Here is a 21,666-nt window from a genome sequence, read left to right on the forward strand (position 1 = left end):
CAGACCCTATTCTAAGCTCTTCATGTGCAGTAATTAATTTAGTCCTCAGCCACCCTATCAATGTGCCCATTTTACAGATTAGGAAACCGAGGCCCAGAGAGGCTCTCTTACTTACCCTAGGTCAAACTACTGGAAACTTAACCCCAGCTGTCTGGCTCCAGAGTGTACATGCTTAGTCAGGGTGCAACAGAATCTGGGTATTGCACTTATGACAAAAGGGTTTACTATCACGTTCTGAGTTTTTACCCCTAAAACACACACACACACAATTTCCCCCGCAAGAGACAAATGCAAAAGCTGCCACCAGCTTGAAACTGCTTCAGACCATCAGGGTTTCAGGAATGCTGACACCCAGCTGCAGAAGCTGCCCCCTCACGGGGTCACGCCGTCTTCCCAGTGACAGCTGCTGCTTGTCTGTCTCCCCACACAGACGTGAACTTCTCCATGTCTGAGGGCAGGCTGAGACCTTGTCAATGCCCCACAGCCAGCAGGAAAACCATCTGCCAGCCCTTCACAGACAGAGCAGATGACGGGCGCTAGGGACACAGGAGGGACTCGTGAGCACAGGTCCCCTCTCACAACAGTGGGGGCGGATGGGGAACTTGCTCTTCAGTGCCCGAGGCCCTGCAGGAGCTGCTTAGGAAGGCCCTTCCCTCCCATCCCATGACCAAAGCGCTGGCTGCCTCTTAAGGTCTAACTTGCCAAAATCAAGGGACACTAAATTTAAGGTGACCAAGTTGTCCCGGTTTGCTCAGAGCTTTCCTGGCTTCAGCACTGGAAGTCTCACATCCTGGGACACCCCCCCGCCCACCACCAACAGCGAGGCCCCAGGAAACCCAGACAGTTGGCACCTTAATGAAAGCAGACATCAAGGGAAAGTCTTCTCACCACAGCCTTAAGCCTGGGCATTTCTCCCCAAACTGTCACCATCAGGCTACAGACCAGTTCCCACTGCTCTCTGTACAAAGGGACGTGACAACTCCCTCGGAGCACTGAGAAAGAGATGCTGAGGACATAGGCCCCAAATTCCATCCGCCTGTTCCCATCTCCCCAGAGGGTGCAAAAAATTGGACCCTGGGAGATGGATCTGCTTGGCGGCTGGAGTCACTCCCAGCCTTGGGCAACATTTCCAGGTTTTTCGATCTTTGGATGAGATGGCAATATTCCCCCTTCATTTTGGAGCCACATGGCTCAGGGTCAGAGACATGAGAACGCGTCCAGAATGCTCTCTGTTGTAAAGAAATGACAGATTTAAATCAGTGAGTTAACATACAGGTGAGAGACAGTTGGCATGATTTGGCTGGTATGGACAAGAAACCCCGACTAGCTCCAAGGTGCCCTCTGTTCCCAGGGATTCTCCTGAGCGGTCTTGGTCCTCATCACAGCTACAGATACTCACTGTATATAATCCAGACCCCATCTAATGATATGAGTAAATAAACTCTGGACATTCAGCGGGAACAAATCACTAGTCCATCAAAATCCTTGGGGTAAATTAGTTCAGCAGACTGGCCTAGAGACATACGCCGTGACTCACTCTCACACAGTGTAAATAAGGGAAGATTAAGCACAACTTGATTGAATCATACTGAAGCTTGGCATAGCTCAACAAACAGATCAGCCTGAAATCTCACATTAGGAACACATAATCTCATAAAATTTATGACTGTTATTGCTCACCACATATGTTTCTGGGTTACTGTGTGCCGGGCTCTGCGCAAGTTGCATCGCTGGGGTCTTGAGGGGCCTGCCTGCTGATCCACAGCGTATTTCAAGAAAGAAGACACGTTCCTGGTTGACACTCTTTGGCCTGATCGTCGGCTTGGCCTGGCCGCTGTGAGGACTGAGACAGGAGGGGGATGTTGGCAGTGGGGTTGGAGGCTTACACCATGCCCCAAGCCGGGCCCCTCTATTAGGGCTGGAATGCTGGTGGGATGACTGGCAGGCAAATCCTCTTTCCCTTCTCTAGGCCTCAGTTTCCTCCCTTGATAAGAGGGAGTGGTAGAATTAAATGATCTCTAAGGACTTTTCAAGACTTACAGGATCAGTCTATGAAAGAAGATCAAGGGGGTAATTTATTTAAAGAAAAATCAATGGACTTCCCTGGTGGTCCAGTGGCTAAAAGTCCATGGTCCCGATGCAGGGGTCCCTGGGTTCAATCCCTGGTCAGGGAACTAGATCCCACCTGCCACAGCTAAAAGATCCCATGTGCTGCAACCAAGATGGAAGACCCTGTATGCTGCAAGACCCTGTATCCAGAACAGTCAAATAAATAAGGAATAAGTATTTTTAAAAAAAGAAAGAAAAATCAGAACTGACATGTCATCAATGAGATCAGTAGAGCATAAAGATGCAGGAGATGTAGGCGTGACTTTCTGAAGGGTACAGGAGGCCGTGGAATGTTAGCCTGAAAATCTGGGAGGGAAAGGTAGACGGCCAACTGCTTTGACAGATGTCTGCCCAAAGCTTAAATATTTAGTCAAGAAATGTTGTCTGAAGTTTCATCCCCACTCCACCTTCTCCTGCCAATTGATCTGGGCCTTCTTTCTGCTGAGCCTAAACGCAACGTCAGGATCCTTCTTAACACAAAAGCCAACACCCACCCAACAGATATACGAGTGAAAGAGAGCTGCTTTCCAACTCAAATGACCCCGAGGCCCCCTCCGGGTCCAGAATGAGAGATTCCAGGGACTCAGAATGCAACCGGTGAGGAGCAGAGCACGAGAGAGGAAGGGATTTCCCTTCAATGAAGCATCCTGGCTTGCAGGAGACGGCCACTGAAGTCAAGGTTCAGGGACTCCAGTGATGAAAAGGGGCAGGGACCCTTAGCCCTTGACTCACTTGCTGGAGCGAGGTTCTGCCCATTACCCCCTGGCCCCTAGGTCATGTGCTCCAGGTGTTCCCTGCCGTGTTGAGGCTGGTACCCCTCACCCCTTCACTCCCCTCATCCCCATCCCCACCCCAGTTCATCCTCACAGCTTCATCTCATCAGTCCCAGGCCCCTCCACGCTTGCCCTGCCAGCAGGCAAGGTCTAACCCTTCTGACCCTCCGGCCTGCTTCCAGGCATTTCTTGCACCATTTCCAGCACTGTCAACTCCATCCAGAAAGAGTTTTGAGCAAGAGAATAACCTTTTTCTTTCTGGCTCATTTATTTTCATTATGATTTTCACAGCCAATTCCAGTAAATCTGCTACACAAAAAGTCCCTACTCATCATTAGATTTGACTTGAACTCTACTTCTGTTAATATTTTTCCTTTCGAAAATGAAAAAAAAAACCAGTCCTGTTTTGTCTTGACTGTAACTCAACTGTCAGTTGGGGACTGCCCTTGCTCCTCGACATCTGTGAAGTGTCTTGTGGCAGATTGTATTTCCCCCCAAACTGGCCGCAACAATATTTTCAATCCCACATGCTTGCTCCAGATCCTCCATCAAGAGATGAAGCCTGTGTCATCTCTCTTGATCTTGGGTGGGCCTTTTGACTGTTTTGACTTGTAGAACGCAGTGGAAGGGACTTGATGTGACTTCCAAAGCTGGCTTAGAAAGCCGATACAGCTTCCACCTGGCTCTCTCGAGACATGGTTTTGGCGCCAAGACTGTCAGAAGCCCAGCACCCCTGAAGAAGACTGGATGCAGGTACCACGTGGTACCACCCTACAGAGATAGATACTATTGGGGAGCCTCAGCTGCTCAAGCCTCCCGAGCCTTCAACACAGACACATGAACAGGGAAATCTTTGTCGTGACCCCAGCCGCATCCATCTGAGTGCAACTGCAGGAAGGATCCCAAGCAAGGACCATGCTGCTGAGCCCAGGCAATCTCCGTAACTGCAAGAGAGAGAATAATAAATGATTGTTGCTTTAGGGCTCCTCTGGTGGCTCAGATGGTAAAGAATATGCCTACAGTGCCAGAGACCAGGGTTCAATCCCTGGATCAGGAAGATCCCCTAGAGAAGGGAATGGCAACACATGTCAGTATTCTTGCTTGGAGAATCCCATGGACAGAGGAGCCTGGGGGGCTACAGTCCACTGGGTCACAAAGGGTTGGACACCCCTGAATGACTAAGCACATAAGCACATTGTTGCTTTATGCCACTAACTTTGAGATGGCTTGTTATGCAGTGGTTGATAACCAGGGCAGTTCAACTCAAGCTTGAGCAATTCCCTGTCCCATGGAACTCGAGAAGCTTCTCAAGATTTCTGCTGATTGCTATTGGAGTAGAATTGCTTGTTCATCATGGGCTATGTGTCCCCAGATGCTGCCTCTGTCCTGTCCCACATTAACTCTTCCATGTAGTCCAGCCCCAGTTTCCATTCCTGAAACAAAAGTCACTCATACCAAGCATTTGAGTGAGTAGTAAACTTCATGGAAAACTTAAGGAGACAATGCTGACCACACAGGCCTCTGCCAACTGGCTGCCTCTTCCCTGCCCACACAAACACCTCTTCCCATTCTCACTCTGCCTCTCGGGTGGCTCCGGGAACCCAAATTCTTCTTCTGCCCTGAAGAGTCATTCAGCTCCCCCCAAGCTTCTCACCCAAGATGTCCACACTGAAGCATATCAAGAATCTAGCCTTTGCTGGAACTCATTGGGTGATTTTTCTTATGTACACATGCATTGTAAAAAAAAAAAAAAAGTTTTAAAGAGCACACAGATAAAAAATTAAAAATTGTCCCCAACTCCCATTACCCAGAGGTAAGTACAATTAACGTTTGTGATACATGTCCTACTCATACACCACAATTTTACACAAATAGATTACACTATCCTTGCTGTTCTTTGTTTTCTCCAGGCATCATTAGTAACAATAATAGCTTTACCATTTATTTAGTGCCCGGTATGTATTAGGCTGGCCAAAAAGTTTGTCAGGGTTTTCTGTAAGATGTTACAGAAAAACGTGTACGATATTTTTGGCCAACCTGATACATACTAGTTGCATAAAGGAGACATCATCTAATCCTTACCACATCCCTAAAGTGTATGCTCATCACCATGGGACTTCCCTGGTGACTCAGAGGTAAAGAATCTGCCTGCTGACACAGGAGATGTGGGTTTGATCTCTGGGTTGGAAAGATCCCCTGGAGAAGGAAATAGCAACCCACTACAGTATTCTTGGCTGGAAAACTCCATTAACAGAGGAGCCTGGCAGGCTACAGTCCCTGGGATGACAAAGAGTTGGACATGACTTAGAGACGAAGACCATCACCATTACCTTCTTTTTCCTGAGGGACCTCAGTGAGAGGCAGGGCTGGGATCTGAATGCAGGCCCACCTAACTCTAGGTCCTGAGGCTTCCCTCATAGCTCAGTCAGTAAAGAATCTCCTGCAATGCAGGAGACCCACGTTCAATTCCTGGGTCGGGAAGATTCCCTGGAGAAGGAAATGGCAACCCACTCCAGTATTCTTGCCTGAAAAATCCCATGGATGGAGGAGCCTGGAAGGCTACAGTCCACGGGGTCACAAGAGTCGGGGACACGATTTAGCGACTAAAGAGAGAGAACTCTAGGTCCTGTGCTCGTTCCATGGAGACAGAGGCTCCTCTTTGTATCCTTTTCCCAAACCCTCACACCACCCTGGAGAGACCACCCTGGCCTTACATATCCTGAACCAGACCTGGTGCTCTAACAAGGTCCTGTCTCTGCAAAGGGCTCAGAGCTCCTGGGGGGTGGGGAGCCCTGGGACTGGCTCATTTGCCTGGTGGGGCTGCGTCTCCGAGAGAGGAGGGTCTGGGCCCACAGGAGGAGCAGGGCAGAGACAAATAAGCACTCCTTGTCTCCATGTCTGCTGGATCGAGAGGGCCCTGCTGTCCTGAGATCTGGGGGTGGCCTCCATGTGTCATCTGCCTCCATGGCCCGCCCCCCGGGCACACTTGTCCTGAGTCGTGAGGGCTGCATCTGTCCAGGCCAGCTGTACAAGGAGGACATGCCTATGGGGAAGCGTCTGTGCTGGTTCCCTCCGCCCTCGAAGGGACTTTGCTAGGTGGGACTTGGTCTTCCCTGGGAAGGAACACGCCACATGTCCTCTGTCATCCTTCCCTGATGAGGATATTTTCTGAGAGGAGCCCCGGGGGACCAGCATCCGCTCTGTCCACTTCTGCAGGGACGCTGCGGGGAGGCCAGGGTAGGAGAAGCCACGCTGAGTGTACTGTGGCCCCAGAAGAGGAGAAACAGCCTCCGGGGAGAGCTGACCTTTCCTTTGACAGCTTTCCTGAGCCTCCAGCTAATTGTGAAGGAGATTTCAAAACTGAGTTATCAGCCTGTCTCCCAGCTGTTTCTGCAGCTGCTGACGCTGGAAGGAGGCCAAGGGCAGCCAAGTCCTCCCCGCTGCCCCCGGCCTGAAGGTGGGCCTTGCCTTCCATGCCCGGGGCTGTCAGACACTCTCACCTCAGTGTGGGAGTGAGAAAAATCAGGCTTGGAAGCCATAAGCCCCAGATTTGAATCCCGGCTGTCTACTTATTAATTGGCAACCCGGGACAATTTGCTTAACTTCTCTGATCCTGGGGTTTCTCGTCATCTTGGTTTGGTTTCTGCTAGAGGCTGACCTTGAAAGAGCACTTTCAGCGCAAGTAGTTTGACTGGGAGGTGATCCCAACAAGCACCAGCAAGCGAGTGGGCAAGGAAGGAAAGCAAGCCGTGGGAGATGCATTATCAAGCAAGTGAGCAAAATTGAAGCTTGATCCCCCACTGGGGATTCTTGGAGATCGTGTAAATGTCCTGAAGTTATCCGCCATCACCCCCAGAAGGGAGGGAGCTGGACTGTTGATCCACCAGCTGCTATCAGTTGCTGATCAGTTGAGGGCTGCCCCTGGGGAAGGAGCCAGGGGCGACCCCGTGTCCCTCTGGCCTGTTCTATGTGTGTGCTCCATACACAGCCAGGGATGCCCTTCAGCAGAACCACATTACAGGCCAATGAGATGCAAGGAGAGTTTGTAGCAATGTCCCTTCCTTTTCCTTCTTCTTTCCAGCTAATGTACAGACACACGTCTGGAGGCACAGTGTCTTCTTGAGACTCCAAGGTAATGGCATGAGGAAAAGACTGGGAGAATCACACAGAAGCCAGCCCTAGGGTCCTTGGGCCATTAAAGGTGTCTCCAGTCAGCAGACTTCAGGTTATTTGTGCAAAAGGCTGCAGTTGAGTCTTCCATGACTTGCATTCAAGGGTGGGGGAAACTTGATTCTTTCCCGAGGAGCTGTTGATGGGTAAACGAGACATGGGTTTATCTAGTCGTCCTGCCACAAATGAAAAAGAACACCTCTCCCGGGTAATTTAAGTCTGGAATTAAGCTTGGACCTCCTGTTCTGCAGAAGAAGGGGTTTGGGCCAGTTGATGGCAAACACTGGTACCAGCCCTGGAGTCCAGCATGGAGGAGGAGGCCACAGCGGGGGCATTCTGTGAGCTCCAGCCTAGCCCGCCACTCCAGCTGAGCTTGCTAAGAGGTGAGAGTATCCCAAATAGACTATCCCAGCTATTGTGATATCTTTCACCAAACTTTGAAGCAAAAGGACCACCTGGCAGGCAGTGGGGACTCTTCCAGCAGAGGCTTCAGGCCCGGAGGTCAAAAGCTGTGCACAAGTCAGCAGGCAAACGGAAGGCCTGATGGGCAATGAAAGCCAAGGACTTGGAGGGGTTGTTCAGTTTAGATCTGGAGAGTGGCTTGCTGTGATGTATGTGTGGTGGGCGAGCATTTACGGAGCTGGTTTAGAGACTAGACAGTAGCAGATGGGGAAGATCTGTGTTCCTAACCTGCTGCAGATTTGAAATTCAGAGGTGCTCTGCCACTGGCGCACACATGTGTGTATATATGTGCATGCTGGCAGGTAGGTGTATATATACACACGTGTGTGAGTACATGCATATGCATGCATGGGTGCTGCAGTTGCTGGCTCCTTGGCCTCCAGGCTGGTTGGGAGGAAACCCTTAGTTCTTGCATCTCAGCCTGGGGACTTTAGGACCTCAAAATGGTACCTGCAGTTGCGTGGAGATGAGAGGAAAAAGGAGCAATTAATAAAGCACCCCTCTAACATCAGGGGCTGTTGCCAGCCCCTCTGCACACATCGCACTCACAGTGAGACAGAGAGGCAACGCTGAGCTCACAGACTTTGAAGACAGGGCTGAGACAGAACTCGGGACTGGCAGGGCCACTCACTCTGCGTTCTGTTTCTGCTCCCATAGCTTACATCTGCATGACCATGGGCGTGTCACCTGGGCAATGAGAACCCTAATTTACCAACTAGCAGAGGGGGCAGTTTGGAGTCGGAGGGCCACTGAATCATTCCTACTCTCCTCAGTCCCCCATGGTATAGTGAGGCTTGAATTAAATAACATTTGGAAAATTTTTTAAATCATCAAGTGCCATGATACTTAAAGGATTATAATTATTTTCCAACACAATAATAATAAGCTAAATTTGATTCTGGCATAAAAATGCAAATAGCTGAAATTCAATGATGTAGAACAGATAAATTTGGGGGAAATTATATCCCATATGCATTTCACAAAGCCTGTGGACGTACACATGGCCACGGCCATGAGAAGGACTAGAGAGAGGGAAAGGTTCATTAATTCAGCAAGTCTGTCCAATTCCTGTTGACTCAAAGGCATAACGATTTATTCATGGATAACTCTGCTGGGCTTAGGGGAAGATTCAATGATTAAAATATATTTTTTAAAGCCTTTAAGAGACTTTAAGCAATCATTTGTATTCCAAATAGGTCTCACTGACACAAGCTCTTTAAAATGTCAAATCGCAAAAAAATCCCAAAAAACCCCACCAGCATCCAAAGCCAGAGCTGGCTGGCAATCCTTCTGCTAGTTTTATGAAGTTGCACGAGAGTTCTCATTCTGCTGAGACAATAGACTGCATAAATAAGCACTCATAATCAGAGTGCAGGGATCTAATCCAATGAAACTTTCAATCAATTTAATCTGATACTGCTTTGGCAATTTTTCTGGAGCAGTCGTGAATTCAGATCATCTGTCTTATTATTCAACGGTGAATACCACCAGATGACCCAGTTTTGAGTTTGAAAGAAAATGTCCCCTGTTGTTCTGTGGTCTTCTATTTGTTTTCCTATAATGCAGCTTGCCTTCTTTAAGCCTCATAAACATCAATGACCTGAAATACCTACCCCTATTTTCTCACTCAGGACCTCACATCCCTAAATTGTCCACTAAGCCCCGTGCCCCCATTTACTCGGCCGCAGCTCTCTCGGAACCCACTGCTACGTGGTGCCCGGTGGACAATGATATTTTGGGAGGGAGGAAGACACCATCTTTTGGAGCAACTGAAGTCAATATCCCCTGAGATGCATGAGCAGTGCGGGGTTCCATGCAAAGTTAGAAGAATGGAATTGCTTGTGTGTTTGTGGGTGAGCCCCAGAGCAACTCAGCTTGTACCCAGAGTGCTTTCACCTTCCTCACGGAAACAGCCCCTGTGGCTTCCTTTCTAAACCCTCTGTCTGTGTGGGGGCCCCATGGAGCCCTGAGCACTCTGCCATTCCCTCCATCCTTTGGTCTTCCCCTCTCTTTCTTCCCAAGACAACTCTGCCCCCAATTGCCCCCCAAAGGCCCTGTGCACATCACTTCACATAAACAGATGCTTGAAGTTTGACAGATGGACCATCAATTCAACCAACAGTCAACCTCCAAATCCCATTCGGGTCTCAGCTACAACACCCTGCAATGTGAATTTTCAAATTCCAGACTTTTTGTCCTATTTTAACCCATGTGGCAAACCATGTGTTTCAATTTTAAGACTTGAAAAATACAGTCAACATGGCTCTGAGGTCGTGTACTGGCCTTAAGTTCCTTCTGACTCATTCACAGCTGTCTTTAAGCTCAGGACAATCTCCTACACCTTCTCTGCCAAATGCCTTCTAGGCCAGGCTGAGTGATGGATGGAAAGCTTGGGTCTCTCAAACACCCTCAGTGGGCCGTTCCTTGGCCAGAGAGTGCCACACATCCAGGACGAAAGAACTGACCCAAGTCAGGGGCCCAACAATCAGATTTTATTTAGGATAGAAGGCCACTGAATCAGTCTTATTTTCTCTAACTTGTGCTGCCTAAGTTTTTCCACATTATTTCTAATTTGGGCTGTGAGAAAGGGGGAAAAATTTAAAACTACTGATCTAGAGATAATGGAATATCTTTGTGGTTATTGCATTAAAAACTAGCCAGTTAAAATGGGTTTGGAAGATCTTAGAAGGCAATCTCTGACTCAAACTCTGTATAAGCACTGAAGGCAGAACAGATGCATGATTAGATGAAGTACTGAACAGCAGAGATTATTCACAGCTCCCAAGCCACTAGGCATCTTGATTTAGTGGTCGATCACCTCACTGGCCTAATGGTAGGGCATCCTAAGGGTAGGGTGGCAGGGGGTGGGAGGGGGCTAGGACTTACAGATTGTCTTCGTAATTAGGAATCTACCAGCAGCACAAACGTCCTCCTATGCTGCAGAAGGAGCAGCTGCTATAGCAGGGCATCCCGGAAGGAGCCATAGAAGCAGGCTTGGATAATGAGAAGCACTAGGATCAGTCCTTGGGGGAGAAAGATCAGCAACTTTTAGCAAAGAGTGCCTGAGCAGTTTGAGATCTGATCTGAAACTTGGAGAAACTTCCTCATCTCTCTCTGTTGGTATGGCTAATCACACTGAGAAACAAACAAGCAAAAAGGCAATATGGCATCTTCTGGAAGCAAGATGGAATAATAAGATTTAAACTCAGGCAGCCAGGATGGTTTAGGGGGTAGTGTGGCTAAACTTGAGAAGACAGCTTGCTTAGTACCATTCAAGAGACACCCCAGATCCAGCCCTGGACTTAGGTTGAAGACAGTGCCCTTGAATTTGCTCCCAAGGAGATAATGTTGGTCACATGAGAGGCATTTCTCAGAACTCAGCGTGAGTGAGGCTGCCCTAAATATTGGAGTTAGTGACATGTTCATCACTTTTTATGCCCATAAAGAAATTTTGAACTTGTAACTATGTGGAGACCACCAAGGAGCAGAGACAGGTGGGTGTTTGCCCATGCCTGAAACCTTCCAAGAACCACTAGCGCAACTCAAAGTCCTTTTTCTCTGAATCCTTGCATGGAACTTCCTGTGAATTTCTTATGTTTCTAGCAGCAATTAGTTTGTATAAACAGTTCAAAGTCGACTTGATTGCAAGCCTCACAGTAGCAGCCATGCTCCAGGGGAGCTGGTCCCAGCTAGAGCAGGGCAACGACTTTGAACTAGCTTGAGTGTGCTTATCATTGACTTCCTCATTCCTTGCATAAATTCTCTTATTTCTTAAAACAGAGCTGGGCATCTGTGAGGATTAGATTAAATGTTAATGTCCCATTTGCAAGTTCATGTAGGCATCCTTCATCTAGCAAAGTTGCAGTTCCCTGTATTCATTTACTCCTCAGTGTGGATTAGAGAACCACCTGTTCTCTAAAATTCTAAGTGTAATGTCAGAGAAGACTCTGTCTTTCTCTCAGGCTTTCCTGTGCTGGAGTGCTTTTACCCAATTCACCTACATTTGTTTATTTTACCGTTCCAACACTTTGCAATCCCAAAAGGTGTATCTGTGGCTCAGAAAATGACTATTATTTTCATCTAAGAGGCAGAAAACTGTGCCTAAGGCAAAACCCCACTCAGGCCCTTCAAATCTAACCTTCATAAAGTTGGATCCACTTAACGCTCCTGTCTACTTGAGTTACATTCTAAATGTACATCCTGGTTACATTCTAAAAGAAAACTCCAACCCAAATTTGGAAAGAATGGGAAACTTTTGTGACATAAACTGACCAGTTCTTCACCAAACCTGATTCTTCTTCCTCCCGGCCACATGGCTAGGTGATATTTCCCAACCTCCCTTGCAATTAGGAGTGGTCATGTGACTGGGTTCTGACCAATGAAATGCCAGTGAATACAGTGGGTACTACATCTAGGCCTAGGCTATTAAAACACCCCACATCCATCTCTACCCTCTTTCTCCTTCTCCAGGTTGAATGTAGGTAAGCTCTGCAACATTGGAAAGATGTGTTGAAGATGGGAGAAGGAGCCCAATTCCCTGAATCACCACTTGAAGGAGAGCTGCCCACCAATTTGTAGCAAATATTTTGGACTTTATGTAAATAAGTAAATTTCTATCATATTTGAGCCATAATACATTTATTTACTATACTGGTTGGCATCACTTTAACTAATAGCACATCACACATAAAAACTCCTTCTTGAAACATCTCACTTCCTCTTTCTCAACCATTCAATCACTGTCCTCTTTTGAGAGGACCTGGGCTTCCCTGGTAGCTCAGACGGTAAAGAATCTGCCTGCAATGCAGGAGACCCAGGTTCAATCCCTGGGTCAGGAAGATCCCCTAGAGAAGGGAATGGCAACCCACTCCAATATTCTTGCCTGGGAAATCCCATGGACAAGAGAAGCCCGGTGGACTACAGTCCATGGGGTTGCAAAGTGTTGAATATGAAAGAAGAGCTCCCTATGTTTCCCTGGTGGCTCAAACAGTAAAGAATCTGCCTGCAATGCAGGAGGAGACTTGGGTTCGATCCCTGGGTTGGAAAGATCCCCTGGAGAAGGAAATGGCAGCCCACTCCAGTATTCTTGCCTGTAGAATTTCATGGACAGAGGAGCCTGGCCGGCTACAGTCCATGGGGTCACATAGTGTCAAGTAGTGTCACATTAGTCACAACTGAGTGACTAATACACACACACACACACACTCACTCACTCTGACTTTTACTTTGAAGGGCTGCTTTTAACCTTACCCTGGAATTTTGATAAATTTTAAAGCCTTCCTGCTGACACAAAAGTTTTGCTTAAATAAGTTAAATATGTTCTCCAAAAATCTTATTTAGATGAACAAAAGTAAATTTCATCCCATTCCAGACTTAACAACGTGGATGATTTTTGAAATTCCAAAATAGTCTAACAGGCGATAATTAAAATAACATGGTGTTGCTGTACAATGATTATTAGAAAAGCATTATTCATTATATTAATCAAGTTAGGAGAGACTCTGCTTGTAAGAAACAACCAACTCTCCTCAATCCTCTGTGATATTATCCAACCAAAATGCATCTCTCAAACATATCAATACAAAGTCTGTTTCGGATCCAGGAGACTGCAGGGCAGCTGTGCTCCACGGGGCAGCTCAGGGATCCAGGCTGCTTTGATCTTGCGGCACCATCATCTAACTATGTACTTCCATGGCAGGGGAAGAGAACGCTGCAGCCTCTCACATTGGCAGAGCAGTTAAGTGCTCTGGCCCACACATGACACATCACCGCTAGATGCACTGTGTTGGCCAGAAGGAGTCATGTAGTTCCTCCAAACCTGGAGAGGGTGGAGAAGGAAAGTCACCCTTCCATATGCCCTGAGTGGGAGAAGAATTGAATACAGTGAGCAGTTTCTTTCTTTTTTGGGGGGGAGGGGGGTTTAAGTCATTAAGTTGTGTCTGACTCTGCAACCCCATGGAGGTAGCCAGCCAGGCTCCTCTGTCTGTGGGATTTCCTCTGTCCATGGGATTTCCCAGGCAAGAAAACTGAGTGGGTTGCCATTCCCTTCTCCAGGGGGTCTTCCTGACCCAGGAATCGAACTCGTGTCTCTTGCATTGCAGGCGGATTCTTTATCACTGAGCCATCAGGGAAGCCCAGAGTGAGCAGTAGGTACTAGAAAACTCGACCTTTGAAACTTTTGATTTCGGTGTCTTAATATTTATGCTGTGAACTTCTGGTAAGTCCAGATTTCCGCCACCACCCCCAAATTCCTTTAATTTAAGCTTGTTTTGCTAAGTCACTTAGATTTCCCAGCTCTGGTTAGTTAGAATAAGTGCAGTGTAAGGAAGTGAATTTCCTTTAGTAAGAATGACAGCAAAGGAAACAAGAATCCCAAGAGGACTGCAGCCAGGCTGGGAGGCCACTCACGGTGGTGGGGGGGCGGGGGCAGAGGAGGCGGCTCTTCTAGCGCTGAATTCCCCACCTTTCCTGGTCCCAAGTCACACAGCTTCCTACCATGATGAAAATATCCAGAGCCTCGTCATTCAGCCAGATTTAATTAAAGCTGCCCTAAATTAAGAAAATCTAGTCATTGTTTGCATTCCTAGATGCCTATGTTTAGTTGAGTCACACGTAAGCAAAGAAATGAAAAAATTAGCTTAATTTTTTGGCTGCAGGGAAGAGTGTGAATTGGTTTTCTGTCACTTGCGGGGAACATCTTGCGTCTTCCCTCAGCTGGGTGTCTCTGAGGGGATTGCTTCTTCCCACCCTCCTGAAGGCCTCTGAGGACGAGCTGCTGTTCGGCTCTGACCCGAGGAAACCTCTAGAGCCCACGGACAGCCCAGCCCATCGTGGGCAGGGTTGGGCAGCTCCTCCAGAGAACGACTGCCCACCCACCCAGGGCTCAGAGCAACCGAAACCTCATGCCAAGTGGGTCACTTATGAACGTTTGTCCCCACCGCCCAGGGCTGAGCTGAGCACAAGGGAAGGGTTCTGAATCCTACTTCCTATCTCAGGAATAAAAATGAGTCAGGAAAACTTCTAGACTCCCTGGCTGGGGAGGAACGGCTGTAATGGCTGAGTGAGGTATGAGTCTCACCTCTAGAGTCAGCCTGACTTGCTTTGAATCCCAGCAATGTCACTGGCTAGTTCTGTAACCTTGGACATGTTACCCCCCGTTTCAGTACCTGTTTATCTTCAGAAAATTGTAATATATACCCCATAGGCTCATTGTGAGGATTAACCTAGTTCACAGATCTGAGACCCTTAGGAGGGTGCCTGGCTTAAGGAAGTGACCAACAAATGTTACTTCCGCTGTTATCATAAGGGGAGGGGTGCTACCTACCCCTGGGAACTCCGACTTGGTTGCTTGTGGCAGCCTCCCCAACACTGTACTTTCAGGGCACCTCTCTGTTCAAATACTGGAGAGCTTTTAATTTTTATTTTAAATCCAGGAAGCTGATCACTTTGACGGGCCGATGTGTAAGCAATGTATGATCTGAACAGATAGGGAGAACTGTAAGAAGGATGGGACACCATTGGGTATCCAGGGTTGGAGTCCAGCAGTAAAGATGTCATAGGAACAGCCTAGAGTGAAGAATCTCTCCGCAAACCCAGAGCAGAATCAGGCCCTGGAGTAACCATGGAAACAGGAGCCCACAGAGGGATGGGAAAGTGGGTGGATGGATGGATCCATCAATGGCAATGGATGGGTAGTTGGGTGGGTGTCACTTTCACAGAAGTGAAGGCCTGTGGGCTGCTGTGAGCGCCTCTGAGCTGTGGGGAGCTTTGGGAGGGGGGAGGAGGGTGGGAATGTGGCCTAGGGTAGACAGTTGGCCATGGTAAAGGACAAACGGGCCAGGGAAGAAAGAGAATCTTTCCCTGAGAGATTTCCCCCAAGTTCTCAGCCTAGGGAAGAAGTGGCGATCAAAGGAAGAGGAGGGGAGCAGGCTTCCAGCCTCTGCAGCTTCCAGGTTGAGTTTCTGGCCCAGAGAGTCTTGACCTTTTTAATATCTTGTATTCCATGGTTCTTCTGCCTGATTCTCCGCTGCTTGCAACCAAGAACTGGGCTTGACCCTTCCTCAGACCTGTGATGTGGTTCAAGGCTGAAAACATTCTGAGAAAAGGGCAACAAAGTCTCATCTGACCATCTCAGTTCCAGCTCAGGGCTCCCCTGGACCCATGGCCTGAAGTCCTTGCAGCTGGGGAAACCTTCAGCCACACCCCGCAGTGAGGAGAAGGTGGGGACAGTCCTGTGTTCCTTCCTCCCACCTTGGGAGAAATGGATACAGGGTGGCCACCAGCATCTGCTACCCCTACAGAAATGGGGGTGCTGATGTCCCCAAATTCTCCTCTTCCTGCAATTTCCTCCACCTCTCCAAGTTACATGGGGCCAGTAGCTGATTTCTGGCCAAAGGAAAGTGGCAAGAGTGAAGTCTGCCCCTTCCAGACCTTGGAAATGTCTCATGCCATCATCCACGTTCTTTCCTCATCTCCCATCTGGATGTAGAGGACCCCGGGGAAGGATTCCAAGGCCCTAGAAACTGACAGAGCTCAAGATAGAAGCAGCCTGGGTTCTAAACATCACCAGGTGGAAAGCTGCTCCCAAACACCCCACTGAACTATAATATGAGTGAGAAATGATACCTTTACTAACTGAAGATAGTGGAATTGGCCCAGAGGGCCCAGTGGTAAAGAACTCACCTGCCAATGCAGGAGACACTGGAGATGTGGGTTTGATCCCTGGGTTGGGGAGACCCCCTGGAGAAGGAAATGGCAATCCACTCCAGTATTCTTGCCTGGGGAATCCCATGGACAAAGGAGCCTGGAGAGCTACACTCCATAGGGTTGCAAAGAGTCAGACATGGCTGAGCATGAGCACGCATACAAAAAAAAAAAAATACAACTGGGATTGGGATGTCTGGTTATAGCAATTACCCTGCACTTGAGATCATTAAGAGGCTTTGGAACCAGAGAGACATGTTTGAGTCTAAACACCTCACTTTATGGGCATCAGTAAAATAAGGTTAATAATGGTACCCAAGGGGAGGAGGGCAGGAGGCAAGCAGAGAGCTTAGCACGGGGCTGATCACATCATGAGCACTCAGCAGCTGATACTAGCCATGGTTAATGTTCTGAGCACTTGCTATGCACAGGCCTCCCTCTATCGCTACCCTTAACCTCATCTCTCTCAGCTTCATTTTCACCATTATCTTCATCTTCTTTGGCCACCTGCCCTGGTGGATGGTTGCTGAGATGCTCCACTGCCTGAGGGCCTTGAGGTAAACACTCCTGATCTGGTATTCCCCACCCTGGGCCCAGAGAGGAGGGCCAGTGGGAGGGGCTGGGGGCTTCAGTCCAGGTGGTCAGTCACCCAGAGAAGGGTCAGGAGAGGAGGGACAGTGAGGCAGATGGAGAGGGAGTTCCCGAGGCCCTGGGGCTCCGACTCCACATGGTGGGTTTTGAGGAGGGCGTAGTGTAGAGAGGAAAGACAGCCAGACCCCAGACAAGAGTAAGACGGCCAGACCCCAGACAAGAGGAAGATGGCCAGACCCTGGGCAAGAGTGTTACTGGGAGACATGCTGTCCTCTTGTGAATTTCCCTGGTGGCGACCTTAATTCCAAATTGAATTGAGTTCATCTTTTCTCCAGCCTTGCTCCAGGATGTTCCGGGGAACACAGTGAAGGGCCCCCCAAAGGAGCAGTACCCAGAGGGGGGCTCATAGGGAGAGCCTCCCATGGAGATGGGACTTGGAGCAGCAGGTCCAAGAGCTGTGACCTTGAAGTCCCAACCCTTTAGGAGCAGGCCTGGTACATGCCAGCTCGGGGACATCTGATCCCCTTTGCAATAAGAGGCTCAGAGAGGAGCCCTTTGGAATCAATGTTCATTCCCTTGTCAGCCTTCCGGGGGCACCTAGGGGATGGGGGCTGCAAGAGGAGAGGAGGGTGGTCTCTGGGAAGAAAGCCAAACAGCCTAGGCAAGGACTTGCATGGTATAAATTCAGTCTGGCATCCAAAAACGATGCAACAGCTATATGAAAATTTACAGTTGCCTCTTGAGAAAACACTTAATGAGGCATTGCATTCACAATGCAGCAAAACTTCTTAAAACCCATTATTTCCCAACTTCCTCTCAGTCTCCCCCATCAGCACCCCCCCGACACCCTCCTTCCCAAGCCTCAGCCCCACTTCCCCAGCACAGGTCTCCCCGCCTGCTTCCCTCTTCTGTTCAGCCTCTGCTCCCAGCAGCTTCTCTGTGCCCGTTTCCACCCTAAATCCAAGGGAAGGAGCCAGATTCTGAGAGGTGCCATCGCCAGGAGGCCTGCAGGAGACAGGAATTGAGGGCAGGCGGTGAAAAAGGCCCCCAGCCTTTACGGTGCCCCTGACTTCAGGCAGGCACGGACCCTAAAGTCAGGACAGGAGTGGGTGCTTACTGAGCTAAGACATAGCCCCTGCCCTCAGTGCTGATCACGGGGCTGCACTCGGGCACACAGCCCTGTGCCAAGTCCCCTAAAGACAGGCTGCTCAATCTCTGAGTCTCAGCTCCAGGCTCCACACTGTGAGCACTTGCGGGGTGGGGGGCACTTAGAGAAAACCCTGACTCCATGGGCCCAGCACCAGTGATCATGATTTAATTGGCCTGGGTGGAGGCCCAAGGCATCCAGGGGCATCAGTTATTTTAAAATCTCAAGTGATTCCAATGTGCAGCTGGGAATGAGATCCATTAGACTAATCAATTTCCTGGGATAGCACCCTGGAGCCTGGGAGATCCAGGCCACAGCCCCAGGCACAGCAATTCTTCCCCCTCCAGCTGCTGTCCTGATCCCCCTGGAGAAAGAAGGTGAGGCACAGGATAATGTGAAACAGAAGATGGAGCCTCATTCATATCCATCACACAATCACATATTCAATAACTGCTTAATATGAGTGCTGCGGGGAAAATGGTAGAAACTGACGGAGGCATCCGTTTAGACGGGGCAGCCAGGCTTCTCTGAGGAGGTGACGTTGAAATTGAGACCCGAGTGACAAGAAGGCGCCTGCCCTGTGAAGGTGCTGGGGCAAGCAGCGGGAACAGCAGGTGCAAAGGCCCTGTGGAAGCAGCCAAGGGGCCCGGGGCTGGGGGCATCCTTGATGTAGAAGAAGCCAAGGGCTGAAGTCTGCCGGGTAGGGGGCGCATTCTGGGGGATCTTGGAACTCGGAGAGGGGGTGCCTCTTATGCTTAGTTCCGTGGGAAGCCCCTGGAAGGTTTACAGGAGGGAGTGGCAGGACCTGATTTGCGTTTCTAAGAGACATTCTGGCTGAGACGAGAAGGGTGGCTGGTGGGAAGCAGGGTGGAGGCCCGTGAACAGTCCACTCCGGCGAGGCAGGAGTGCGCTCGGCTCCTCCACGTGGGGGAATGTAGGTCAGGCAGCCCAGCCCCCTCAGCCAAGCTGCCAGGGCAGCCCCCTCGCATTTCTCTCTGTCAGAGAAAGAAGCCGGCTCTGAGATATGTGGGCTCCACCGAGAGATCAGTGTTGGCAGAGGAGGCAGAGATAACAATCGTCCAGGTGCAGGGGATCTGGGCCGATGCCTGGGGCCCCCTCTGTCCCTTTCCTGGGGTGACTTCCCCACCCTGCCACATCTCCAGGATCCCCCGAGCAGGCCAGCCCAGGAACAGGCCGTGTCGGTTCCTGGAGCAGGCAGCTGTATTTTAAGATCGGGGCTCAGGCCTCTAAATAAACCATAAACACAGCCAGCTTCCCAGGCACAGAAGGAGGGAGATGGCTCCATTTCTCTTCAGTGCAGCAATTGGGAAATAAACCAGTGGCTCTGCCTGTTACACACACTTAACCCTCTGCAAAGGCGGCTGTCAGACCCAGAGCCTCTGCCTCGGCCTTTGCAAGAAATAACTGACGTGCCCTAGACCCCGGCTTCTCCTTGGGGCACCAACTTCACGTTCCCATTCAAGAGAGGGCGGGCGTCGGGCCTTGTCCTTGATCCCAGGAAAGGCTGACAAAGGACAGGAATGGACATGGGGTCCCTGATGGGCTGGGGCCTGTCTGGGTCAGCTGCTGAAGGAGACCAGGGAGAGGGAGAGAGGGAAGGAAGACACTAAGAAGGGGGCAGAGGGAGGCTGGCCAGAGCAGAGGCAGAAAAGAGGCTTGTGGACCCCATCGTGGAGCTGGTGGGCACTCTGGGGGCCTGGCAGAGCCCTGGTGTCTGCAGGCAGGTGGGTGGCCGTGGGTGTGGGAGAAACAAAGAGAACCAGAAGGCGGGAGGGGGCGGGGGAGGCTCTCTCTCCATGGGTGAAATCTCCCACCACCACAAAGGAAGAAGGAATGAGCAAAGAACAAAAGCAGACAGGAACAGGAGACAGGCAAATAAATAGAGCAGGGGAGGGAGGAAAGCCACACAGTCATCAAACCCAAGAGCTTCTGGGGGAGAGGGACCCTCCAGATGGAAAAGATGATTTACACTTTAAGCTCAACTAGAAGAGTCAGGGGTGAGGCCAAGGCCACGACGGGAGTGGCTGGGAGCGGGGGCCGTGCTGCAGAAGCCACGCAGACACGTGGTGGTGAAGCAGAAGCGAGGCTGTGAGCTTCCGGGCAGCCTGGAGCCAGGCAGGACACAGTGAGGGGATGGGGAGAAGGGCAGAGAGAGTCACAGGCACTGCTGCTAAGGGCGCCTGCAGAAGGGGGGGTCTCACAGCTGCCACCAACTCAAGGTAAGGGAGGGGGTGGAAACACAGTGACAACACACTGATCATGCATGCATTTACACAAACACACCCTCGGCAAGGGCTGGCGCACTCTCAGCAGCACTCCTAAGGGATAAAAGAGACCCAGGGTCCCCCAGACTGCAGGCTGGCCAGGTGCGAGGAGAGCCGCAGACTTCAGTGATAGATCCAGCAGACCAAGGTGGAAGACCTAAAAGAAAGACCCAAGACCACCGACCCAAAAGAAATAGAGACGGAGACAAAGACAGCAGATACCAGATGCTCCCTTGCCCTCTATCTGTGTGTGTCTCCTTCTCTGTCTCTGTCTAGTCTGTCTATCTCTCTCTCTCTCTCACACACACACACACCTCCCTCTCTAAAAACTTCAGATAAAAGAGAACGGAAGCTCATGTAGACTTTTCCACACTATTCTTCCTCCCACCTGCCTTCTAGGGATCCCCGTGCCTGCAGAAGCCTGTAGGAACATGAGTGTGGAGCCCTCGTGCAGGTAACACACTTGTATACACAACCCCCCCTCCCCCATATCCAGAGGCAGGTGGCTAGCACAGGGACAGGGTGCCTCTATATAAAGCCAGGCTTGGTTCCAGAAAAGTCCATATGAAACCAGCTCGAGGGTCCTCCCCAGGCCCTCCAAGGAGTCCTAGAGCACTCAAGCTCTGCAGAGCACCTATCTAGCTGAGGTGGCATTACTCGGGTGTTGTAAGTAAAAGACATGCTGCCCGCAGGGGCTGTGGTGGCTGCTCTGGGAGTCCAGCGCCGCAGAGGGCTTTCCCGGGACCTGGAGCCCACAAGCTCGCGCTAAACTCACGCTGTGCTTTCCGTCTTGTCAAATGGGGACCACACAAGGGGCTGAGACCAAGGGGAGAGGGCTCCCCAGGGACTGTGGGTCCATTTTTCAGCTCTAACCCAGCGGCAGTGCTTTGAGGAACAATCGCAGGAGACCAAGAGCTCAGGTCGGGGCCACAGGTCTCCTGGGGAATGCAGACATGGGTACTGAGCACATCTATGCTGGATCCACACTTCCAAGTCCCCACGGAGTCCGCATACACACGGTTCTCATTTCATTAGGCACATGGACCCGGTCACAGTCCCATGGAATACTATGCTGTATACAGCACGCTGTACACACAGCTCACAGTCTGCCGCTGTGTACACACACCACAATGACAAGCCCCAGGTTCCCCTGTTCTGACACACTGTACACATTCCCCCCGTTACCCCAGAGGTTCTATTTTTAATTAACGCTGCGCAGACCCTGAAAAGTCCTACTTTCCTCAGTCTACACACACACACACACACACACACACACACACAGTTCCCAGCCATCCTCCGAAGCTGGCACACCACCCCGACCTGCATACACACAGTGCCCACACAGAGCTCCCAAACAGAACTCCGTGACTGCCTCCCACGCCGGTAGGGCCTGCGCTGCCGCCCCCAGCAAGCTAGGCTGAGCTCG

At 50.2% G+C, this 21,666-nt stretch overlaps 1 long non-coding RNA gene across 1 annotated transcript in view; it reads right to left on the reverse strand.

Annotated features, from left to right (window-relative positions):
- Window positions 1-3,131: 3,131 nt before the first annotated feature.
- LOC145508612 (uncharacterized) overlaps window positions 3,132-21,666 on the reverse strand; it is a 32,675-nt gene continuing 14,140 nt past the window's right edge. Inside the window, exon 2 of the long non-coding RNA XR_014055475.1 lies at window positions 3,132-3,826. This is a non-coding gene — a long non-coding RNA (uncharacterized LOC145508612). The remainder of the gene's footprint in view (window positions 3,827-21,666) is intronic.

This window comes from Giraffa tippelskirchi, chromosome 6 (genome assembly GCF_054371585.1).
Source record: "Giraffa tippelskirchi isolate mGirTip1 chromosome 6, T2T-mGirTip1v1.2.pri, whole genome shotgun sequence".
NCBI lineage: Eukaryota > Metazoa > Chordata > Mammalia > Artiodactyla > Giraffidae > Giraffa > Giraffa tippelskirchi.